The sequence below is a fragment of the Ascaphus truei genome, chromosome 3, assembly GCF_040206685.1.
Source record: "Ascaphus truei isolate aAscTru1 chromosome 3, aAscTru1.hap1, whole genome shotgun sequence".
NCBI lineage: Eukaryota > Metazoa > Chordata > Amphibia > Anura > Ascaphidae > Ascaphus > Ascaphus truei.
In genome coordinates this window covers 416109212-416119580 of record NC_134485.1, presented here as the reverse complement: position 1 = coordinate 416119580, position 10369 = coordinate 416109212, and positions in this window count along the sequence as shown.

The window sequence follows — 10369 nt, the reverse complement described above, 5'->3', positions numbered from 1 at the left end:
CTGCTTTAGAAATTGTGAAGCTGGGGCATCCAGACACTGGTTAAGTGGTTCAGGAAACTAGTCATTCACATCTGGCTTTTTTTCTAGATTAGTGAGGTCACACACACACACACACACACACACACACACACACACACACACACACACACACACACACACACACACACACACACACACACACACACACACGTAACTATGTAACAAGGAGTAGTAAAGTATAAATAAATAAATCGTTATGTCAAAAACAAATGTTGTTATTAGTTCTTTTTAGGAATGTATTCCATTTTTTAAAAGTGGGGGCAGGGATAGGTGTCAAGTAGCTTTTTTTGGTTGTGCGAGTAGCTTTTTGGCTAATTTGGCAAGCCCTGACTATCATCATTAATAGTTTTTCACCTAATTCACTTATAAATAATCTTATTACAATGTTTGACTTAATTAGACACTGGGTGTGTCTGCACTTATATATTATTGAGAGGAGCGCCAAATTGTATAGTGTGTATGTTTTAAAGAAAGTAGCCCATCACAATATTTACAAACTTTTTTTATTTTCCAGACTTTTCCAATGGAATAGAATAACATACAATGGAGCATGGAATATTGATGCCATCTCTCTATTGCAGTGTTTTTGTCTCTCTTCTGCGCAGGGTTAAAGTCAATATAAATGGTTGCTTTTCCTTTATTTTATTTAATATGAAACCTAGACTGGAGACACGAAGCAGATACATAATGCAGACGTTATCCAAAATTGCATTGTGGAGGTAATTGACAGGATATGATGAGTCATGAAAGTAATTACCATCAATTAAAATGTGGTTAGTCATGTTGGAAACAGAACTAATATCTATTGAATTGTAGAGCAGCAATCCCTCCCTTTTTACCCATTTTACTTGTTTTGTTTCTTTAATGTAACAGTGTTTCCCCCACCCTCTGTGAGATTTGGCCACTACGGGTCATGTATGGTGCATATACCTGCTGGTAACAGGAGGGCTGAGTCGTCCTCCGGTGGTAGTGGGGACACAGGACTAAGCTTCTGAGGTTCATATATATATTTTTATATTTGCCTCTCCATACAGTGACTGGAATTTTCATCTGGACTTGTTTTCATCTATCACATTAACATTGGACTGGTCTGTTCTATTTTTATTTTTTCATATATATATATTACGGATACAATTCATGTCCTAGGATTTACAACAAACAAAGATGATAATCTGTTTGGTTTATTAGTATAACATATTTAATCTGTTATTTTAAATTCAAGTGTACAGCAATATGGATTTGGCAATATTGTGGTCTCCCTTGCACGTCTCTACTCTATGAACCTTTACTTCTTACTCTATTTCTTTATTTTTTCTTTCTTTTTCTTTCTTTTTCCCTTCTTCCTTTTTTTTATTAGTTTCTCTTTTTTCTTTTGTTTTCCCTTTTTTCTCCTTTCTGACATCTATGTTCCTTTTCTCACTTTATCATTTCCAAACTCATTTTGCTATATAATTAATTGAGCTGTCTTTCACTCAGGTGGGAGCTATAAAGATTTTTTACCTCCCCCACTTTGTCACTCCTTGAAAAAGTGCCACAGGGGCGTGAAATGCGTGGGAGGAGAGTTCACTCACTGTTCGTTTTTGTGTTTTTTATGTAGTCTAATAAAACTTTTTAAAATCTTCTCCTGCTGGTGAGTTCCCCATTTTTTACTTGAAGCGGCTGTTGTTTTGATCTATTTTTGTACCATTCTGGGGTTCATACCCTGCATATCTATTGCAGTGCAGCGCCTCCATCTGCTGTATGCTCCAGTGAACTGACGGTGATCTCCCATGATAGAACCAATTACCTCTCCCCCCAGTAAGATCACACGCTGGGTCGGAGGTATAATAACAGGAACAGTTTATTGTCCCACTCTGTGCAGCACAGTACCCGACAGGGTTCTGCCCAAAGCAGCAACTCTTAGCTACCCACTGAAGGATGGCAGGTTCCCTACAGGCCAAGGGCACCCGCAGCAGTCCCAGCTCTTCCCTGCCACTCTAGCAGGGGCAGAGGTATGGTACACACTCACTCTCCCCCAATAATAGAAGGCCCAATAATCAGGTTCTTGGCTGTGGGACCTGCCTCTCTCAAGGAGGTAGAAGCACTATTAAATTTGAGGTGGCACCGCCCTTAAGTACAGCTAGGAGGAGGGCATCAGGTCTGTCCCATGATTGGACATGCTCAGACTTGATGCATGCCTTCCCCTGTCACTCAAGTGCAGCACCAGTGAGTGGGGAAAACCCATATAAACTACTGGCAGCCTGATCTTACCAGGACTTACTGCCAGGAGTAGGGCAGGTTAGTAGCCATAGGTGGCATGGCTACATCAATAATGTGAACTGCTCCATTTAAAGCTACAGAAACCCTCCCAGATTCCCGAGATGTTTACCTTTTTATTTGTCAGTGTTTCGGGTCTGTTTTGGGAAATCAATATGGCCATGATCTATGCCCCAAACTGTGGACGAAAAGGAAGCCGAAAAATCATCAGAGCATGACATTGCATCTTCACTGGTTTCCTATTGGACGACTCCAGTGGCCTTTTATTTTAACATTTTACTTTAATGTAAATCGGCACATAATAGGGTAAATATCTGTTGGAGATTCTGGAGCATGGTTCATCAAGGGACCCCATCATTTTTATTATGTAAGAGGAAACTCCCCACTCTTACTCATAGCTATATACCATCATAAAACGTCTCCCTTTAAACTTCCTGGACCTGGCCCTGCTTATCCTTAGCCAAATCACTGCCATAACGATTCAGCGGGTGCTCGCAGCATCAATCTTCCGGTGCCGCCAGCACTGCTTGCCAAGGTGCCTAAAATAGTGAGTCTGGCTACATCTGTATATCACTATATCTACTCTTCTTTCTACTCCCTTTGTATCTCAAGCCCTCTCCCACCTTAAAACTTTCTCACTGACTGCCCCACACCTTGGGTATCCCCTTCCCCTCAATATCCAACTAGCACCCTCTCTCTCTACCTTTAAGACCCACCTTAAAGCACACCTGCCTAACGAAGGATATGAGTATCTCCGTGGCTGATACTATACACCTAATACATAAACCTTGGCCCCCTGCAGACGCACTTACTAGAACGCCCTCTGTACATTCTTCCTACCTACCAATTAGATTGTAAGCTCTTCGGAGCAGTGGCTCCTTTTCCTAAATGTTACTTTTATATCTGAAGTACTTATTCCCATGATCTGTTATTTGTATTATTGTATTTTATTGTGTCTTTATTAGTGTACATAGCGCTTCACAGCAGTAATACGCGACAATAATATAAATAACATGTAACGGATTTTCTGGCCTAGCCTGACCCACCCAATCTCACATTGGCCCCTGTGGTCTAACCAGTCCCCATTACAGTGTAGTGTCTGGTGGTGCACCTGTTGGTAACAGGACTCCTGAGTCTCCCGCATGATGGTGTGTGGGGATTGCCAACCCAGACAGGCAGCTGAGGTAGTGTGCTTGAGTCCTACCTATATCCAGTGCAGCGCCTCCACCTCATCAGGATCCCTGCATCCGCATGGGGATGGTCCTGGTGAGGAACTCCTCTGTGGTGCACTCCTCTGTGTAATCACTCCACACTTACACACGAGGGTATAGTTTAACAGGATCATCTTTATTGCTTGCGGCGGGCCAGCTGCCCTTCACAGTAGTTGTACTCAGCCGCTCATGTTCACCGCACTCCCCTTTGAAAGGTGGCCTCTCCTTAAATGGGGATCACCTATCTCCTCGTAGGGAGACAGTCCCTGTGCCAGGTCCCTGGTCACAGTATGATAAGCGGTATCCTTCCAAGTCTGCACTCAGACTTGTTCCTTCTACCACCAACCTACTGAACTCTACTCCTCTAACTATTCAGCAACAACTAACTTTGAACAGTGCTGTGCCTTATGTATCCTCTGGGGGCTGCACAACTCTGACATCACTAATCATGGATGCAGAGCATATGACCACTCCCATCCATACATAGGGCACCTCACCAGGGTGTGAGGGCAAACCTCCATAATTACTGCTGGCATGCCCATAACTTACCAGGCCTTACTGTCAGCAGGAGAGATGACTGCAGCCATTTTACAGCATGGTTACAAACAAATAACAGATCATGGGAATAAGTGCTTCAGACAAAAGTAACATTTCGGAAGAGGAGCGTTTAGGATAGATTGTAGGGGAGACAGGTGAGAGGCAGGAAGGCCAGACAGCAGGAGGTTACAGTAATCAATACGGGAGAGAATGAGGGCCTGAGTCACAATTTTAGCAGTGGAGCATCAGAGGAAAAGGCGTATCTTTGTAATATTGCGGAGGAAAAAGCGACAGGTTATAGGAACGTTTTGAATGTGAGAGGAGAATGTGAGAGAGGAGTTGAGTGTGACCCCTAGGCATCGTGCTTGGGCTACTGGGTGAATGATTGTACTTCCAACAGTAATGTGGAAGGTGGTAGTAGGGTTTGGGAGGAAGTATGAGGAGTTCTGTTTTTGCCATGTTAAGTTTAAGGTGGTTTGTACAGCAGGTGTAAGGTGGGGGGTTGAAAAGTAGATTTGAGTGTTGTCAGCATAGAGGTGATATTTAAACCCAAGAGATGTGATTAGGTCACCTAGAGAAAGCGTGTACAGAGAAAAGAGAAGAGGTCCCAGGACAGAGCCCTGGGGTACCCCCACAGAGTCTTTCATCCTGCTAAGGTCCCATCACATTGATCCAGGGGACATTTTGGATGTTTACCTCACATCTTACAAAGATACCTTTACACACACGAGTCCATTGAGAAATCTGTAAATTGAAATCTCATTCGGTTAATTTGTCCTAAGAACCACACCACTTGAACAGACATATTTGCACTATATGCTTGGGTTTGCTCTTTTTCATATACACCTGCGCTCCCCAGTATCCTGCAACCAGAGTGCTACATATGATAGAAGAGAGATCCCTTTGCTGGTTTAATTTGTGGAAGACAGAGCCAGTGCAGCAATAAGCTAAAGAGGCACAAAGGCTGTTCTAACTCATGGATGTATTGCGCTCTCCATCCATCCTGCAGGTATTTGGCAATGTTGCATAAACTTGGAAAAGATCAGGCAGAGAGGAGCCGTAAGAGCTGAGGAGAAACAGGATAGAGTGAAATCATCAATATTTGTACATGTGGTGTGGGAGGAAACATTGGATATTTACAATACTTTTAAAGCAACAATCCACCCAGAAGTCTATGCGATTTAACTCACAGAAGATAGGGGCGCCCTTACTCTAAATATATTAATTGAAATATAAATAAATACTGTACAAAAGGATTAACAATATAAATTAATCCTACAGTGATTGTGCACAAATACAACCATGTGATAGTGACTGGATGCTGAAATAGTCCCAAAGAGTTCCAAGGGTGCAGAAAACTGGAACCAGCCATTGCTCAGCACATGAAAAGGAATAAATAAAACAACATAGTGTAATATTGTTAAGGGACAATGCACCTTGGAGATAATGATATGAAAAAAAATAACATATAAAAAAACAAAAAAAAAACAGATGAGATAAAGTGATTGAGCAAGCACAAAAAATGAAAAAAAAAGACAAAAATCTATGAACAAAAACATTAAAAACTAAACATCCACCGATCCTGCGTCCGGCAACTATAAGAATCCTACTTACAAGCTGCAAGTAGGTCAAGCGCATTGGAATATCTCTGGATGGCTGCTCGTCCGCTACAGGTGTACTGCCGGGATGTCCTCTCCCTCTCCCACCCAGTCCCGCCGGGTGTGCCGACAGGACCTCTGTTTGCTGGGGAGTTGTTTTGAAAGCCTTCAGACTTCTCCTGCTCGCAATCTCCAGCACACTGCTCTCTCCCGCTCTCGTGAGAGAATCTGCCATCGGAGGGGGCTGGTGCTGGTGTTTCTCCCCACCCAATCACAGATAGGGGCCATTAGGGGCCATTACAGGGTGTATGGTGCATATACCTGCTGGCAACAGGAGGGCTGATGTGTCCGCCGATGGTAGAGGGGACCCAGGAAAAGGCTTCTTGGTTCATACCCCACAAATCTCTTTAGCAGTGCAGCGCCTCCATCTGCCATGGATTCCAGGAACTGATCTTCCACGGTAGAACTTATTACCTCTCCCCCCAGTAAGGTCACGCACAGCAGGAGGTATATTGCAAAACAGGAACGGGTTTATTACTACACTCTGCAGTAACAGGTACACAGCAGTGTTCTGCCGGATACAGTCTGTCAGGTCAGCTGTCACTGAAGATGGTCCCTGGACCGCCACTACAGGCCAAGAGCACCCGCATCCATCCTAGCTCTTCCCCACTTCCCTAGCGGAGGCAGAGGCATGGTCCACACTCACTCGCCCCCAGAGGGAAAAGCATATGGGAAGGCCCCAATTGTATTGTATTGTTTTGTATGTCTTAATTTATATAGCGCCATTAATGTACATAGCACTTCACAGCAGTAATACATGTGGTAATCAAATAAATAACAGATAATATAAATAACAGATCATGGGAATAAGTGCTTCAGACATAAAAGTAACATTAAGGAAGAGGAGTCGCTGCTCCGAGGAGCTCACAGTCTAATAGTAGGTAGGAAGAACGTACAGAGACAGTAGGAGGGAGTTCTGGTAAGTGCTTCTGCAGGGGGCCAAGCCTTATGTATCATGTGTCCAGTATTATCCACAGTGCTATTTATATGTTGTTTAAGCAAGTATGTCTTAAGGTGGGTCTTAAAGGTGGATAGAGTGGGTGCTAGTCGGGTATTGAGGGGAAGGGCATTCCAGAGGTGCGGGGCAGTCAGTGAAAAATGTTTAAGGCGGGAGAGGGCTTTAGATACAAAGGGGGGAAAGAAGACATCCTTGAGAAGAACGCAAGAGTCGGGAGGGTGCATAACGAGAAATTAGGGCTGAGATGTAAGGAGGGGCAGAAGAGTGTAAAGCTTTAAAAGTTAGGTGGAGAATCGAGTGTGGGATTTGATCAGAAGCCAGCAGAGGGATTTCAGGAGGGGAGACGCGGAAACAGATTTAGGAAAGAGTAGAGTGATTCTGGCAGCAGCGTTTAGGATAGATTGTAGGGCAGACAGGTGAGAGGCAGGAAGGCCGGACAGCAGGAAGTTACAGTAATCAAGATGGGAGAGAATGAGGGCCTGAGTCAGAATTTTAGCAGTTGAGCAACAGAGGAACGGGCGTATCTTAGTGATATTGCGGAGGAAAAAGCGACAGGTTTTAGAAACGTTTTGAATGTGAGAGGAGAATGTGAGAGAGGAGTTGAGTGTAACCCCTAAGCAGCGTGCTTTGGCTACTGGGTGAATGATTGTACTTCCAACAGTAATGTGGAAGGAGGTAGTAGGGCCAGATTTGGGAGGAAGTATGAGTAGTTCTGTTTTTGCCATGTTGATTTTAAGGCGGCGGAGGGCCATCCAGGATGATATAGCAGAGAAACATTCAAAAACAATCTCAGGCTCCCAGTTGTGTGACCTGCCTTGCTCAGAAGGGAAGGAACAACTAACTTTAGGGCGGTCCTGCCCTTAAGTACAGCCAGGAGGGGGGCACCCCATTGTCCCAACTACAACAGGATGTACCACTCCCTGCTGTCACTCAAGTGCAGTACCAAAGAGAAGCGGGAAAACCCCATAGCAACTACTGGCAAGGCCTGCTTATTCCAGGACTTACTGCCAGGAGGGAAGCAAACTAGTAGCCACAGATGGCATGGCTACATATGTATAGCCTGGGTGCACCTTGGTCCCCTTACCTCCCGGCGCGGCCGTGATTGGCATCGGGGGCAAGGGCAAGTGCTGGTGGTGTGCAAGGGAGAGCTGCAGCAGGTAGCGGGCGACCACGTCGCCGGAGATCCGCGGCGGCTCCTTTTGCTGTGTGCCACCATATTGATTATGCGCGCATGCGCAGTGCGAGTTGCGCATGCGCAGACTGCTCTAAGGTCCGTTGGCCATTACAGGAGAGATCTCGCATGTGCAGTAGAGTCAGCTTGCAACGGCCATCTCAGGGAAAGGGTTCCGTGGGACTACAGCCCCCAGAAGGCACTGAGGCTGCAGGTCACATGGTGCGACAGAGCCAATGGGGCTCCCGGATTCCCCTTCTCCTATTTAGATACATTTGGCGCACTTCAGGGACCATGCCAGTTGGAGCTGGGACACAGAAAGGTGAGGGTGTGTGTGCAGGGTGTCAGTGGCCCCTGCACTAGGCCAGAGACTCCCTTGTAGGCCCAAGCTAGGCCCCGACTCTCACCTAGATTGTGGTTACTACAGTGAAAGCCCTTTTAGATGGGGACATAACCCCTATAGTGTATACAGTGTCAGGGACACAGCAGCAAGATCCGCGCAGTATCTGCAGCCTGTTGTCTGGGATCAGGCCACCACCGAACTAGAGACTTTCTTCATGGTGGGACCCTCCAACAGGCGTCCACCCCACGCAGAGGCGGACACCTCCTCTGTGAAGGCGATGTCGCTGGATCAGCAGATCCCTGTTTGCAGATCCCCGTTTGCTATTCGGCCATACACAGGTGCTGGCAGCGCTGTCAGATACACTTTGGGTGGGATTGCTCCTGTGGACACCGGGGTGGTTGGGTGCCCAGGGCCCCTCAGTACTTTGAGGGAAACCCCGCCAGAGTGTGGACAAGGTGTGGACAAGGGCTACATATGTCAAAATCCACAAAAGCGGGCTAAGCTTTATGAATGGGAGGAAAGGCGTGATGAACCTTAACACACCTTTGTTGTTCTGGGCCATAATGTATATGTAATCCATCCTAGTACAGTATTTGTCACCTCCAAGAACTCCTTTGATACACAATAATTCCTTCAAACACTTTTTCACGCAGCAGCTGAGATCTTTTTTGGGAGCTGTTCAGCAGAAGTAAAACCTTTCTGGTTTTCCCATCCTTAGAACTTAGTTAACATGTTCAGCAATGTGATCTGTAGATGTAGATGTACTACAAATAAATAGAAGACTATTTTGAAACCAATACTTTTTTGTGTTCGTTTGGGTTCTTTATAATACACTGCTAGCCCATTGGGCACTTATGTGGGTAAAGCTGTATTATGTTCTATATTTAAGCTGGGGGGGTATTTGCCTTTGTAGCTGAACACAAAGACATATATCAGTGTATTGAACCATGTGAACGAGAAAGCCCATTTATCATGCTAAAAAGATGGCATGCTTTATATTCCCACAAGACTAATCCTTCTCTTTCACCAGCAGGTTGTGAATAATTTATGCGATGAGAGTCTCTCTGTGTCCTAGCATGTAACAATAAAAGATTGAGCCTGTAGAAAAAGATACATATGATATTTTATAAGTATATTTGGATAATATTAATGACCATTCCTTTGGTCTATATAGGTATGAAGGCAAAATGAAAGCAATTCTAGGGAGGAAAAAGGGAAAATAAATTCCATTTAAAACTATAGTACTGTATTTGTTTTTTGATAAATCGACCGCCATAAATTTAATATCTGAATCTCGTTATCAAGGGTGAAATCCTGCATCAGTAATCATTCTACAACTGAGAGCTGGTTTAGAGGAGTAATATTTATATCACTTTATACAGTATCTTTACTATTGTGGTACCATACATTTGCTTACTATTACCTGTTATGTTGCAGCGGATGCTGTTGTGTTTGATGGCCCTAAGGGATCATTTATATCCTGCTTAGAGTGCTTATTGCATTGGGGTTTTCTTACCATACCCCAGTCCTAGCACATTTAAATCCACACATATGCTACACTTGCTTTGGCACGATGGTTGTTTATTTATTTCAATGAGATACATCTGTGATATGATATTATTCAATTCAATATTATTTATTTCAATGAGATACATCTGTGATCTTTACTATCTCAGTCTCACTGGGGCAGCCTTGATTCTTTGTTGCTCCTATCATTGTTTTTGCTTGCGGTTGCATCTTTGTATATTTATACATCTGTTTATACATGGATGTTGCCATATTAGCAAGGTTTATGTATACACTTTCCTAATTTTGGTTAAGTACACATGACTAATTATCCATTTTCCACGCATTATTAATAATTTATACATCTGTCTATCTATCTATCTATCTATCTATCTATCTATCTATCTATCTATCTATCTATCTATCTATCTATCTATCTGTCTGTCTGTCTGTCTGTCTGTCTGTCTGTCTGTCTGTCTGTCTGTCTGTCTGTCTGTCTGTCTGTCTGTCTGTCTGTCTGTCTGTCTGTCTGTCTGTCTGTCTGTCTGTCTGTCTATCTATCTATCTATCTATCTATCTATCTATCGTATTGTATGTTTTTATTTATATAGCGCACAACGGGTTTAGCAAATCAAACTCATTTATTGAGCCAACACGACGTTTCGACCATAGTGGTCTTTATCAAGTGAC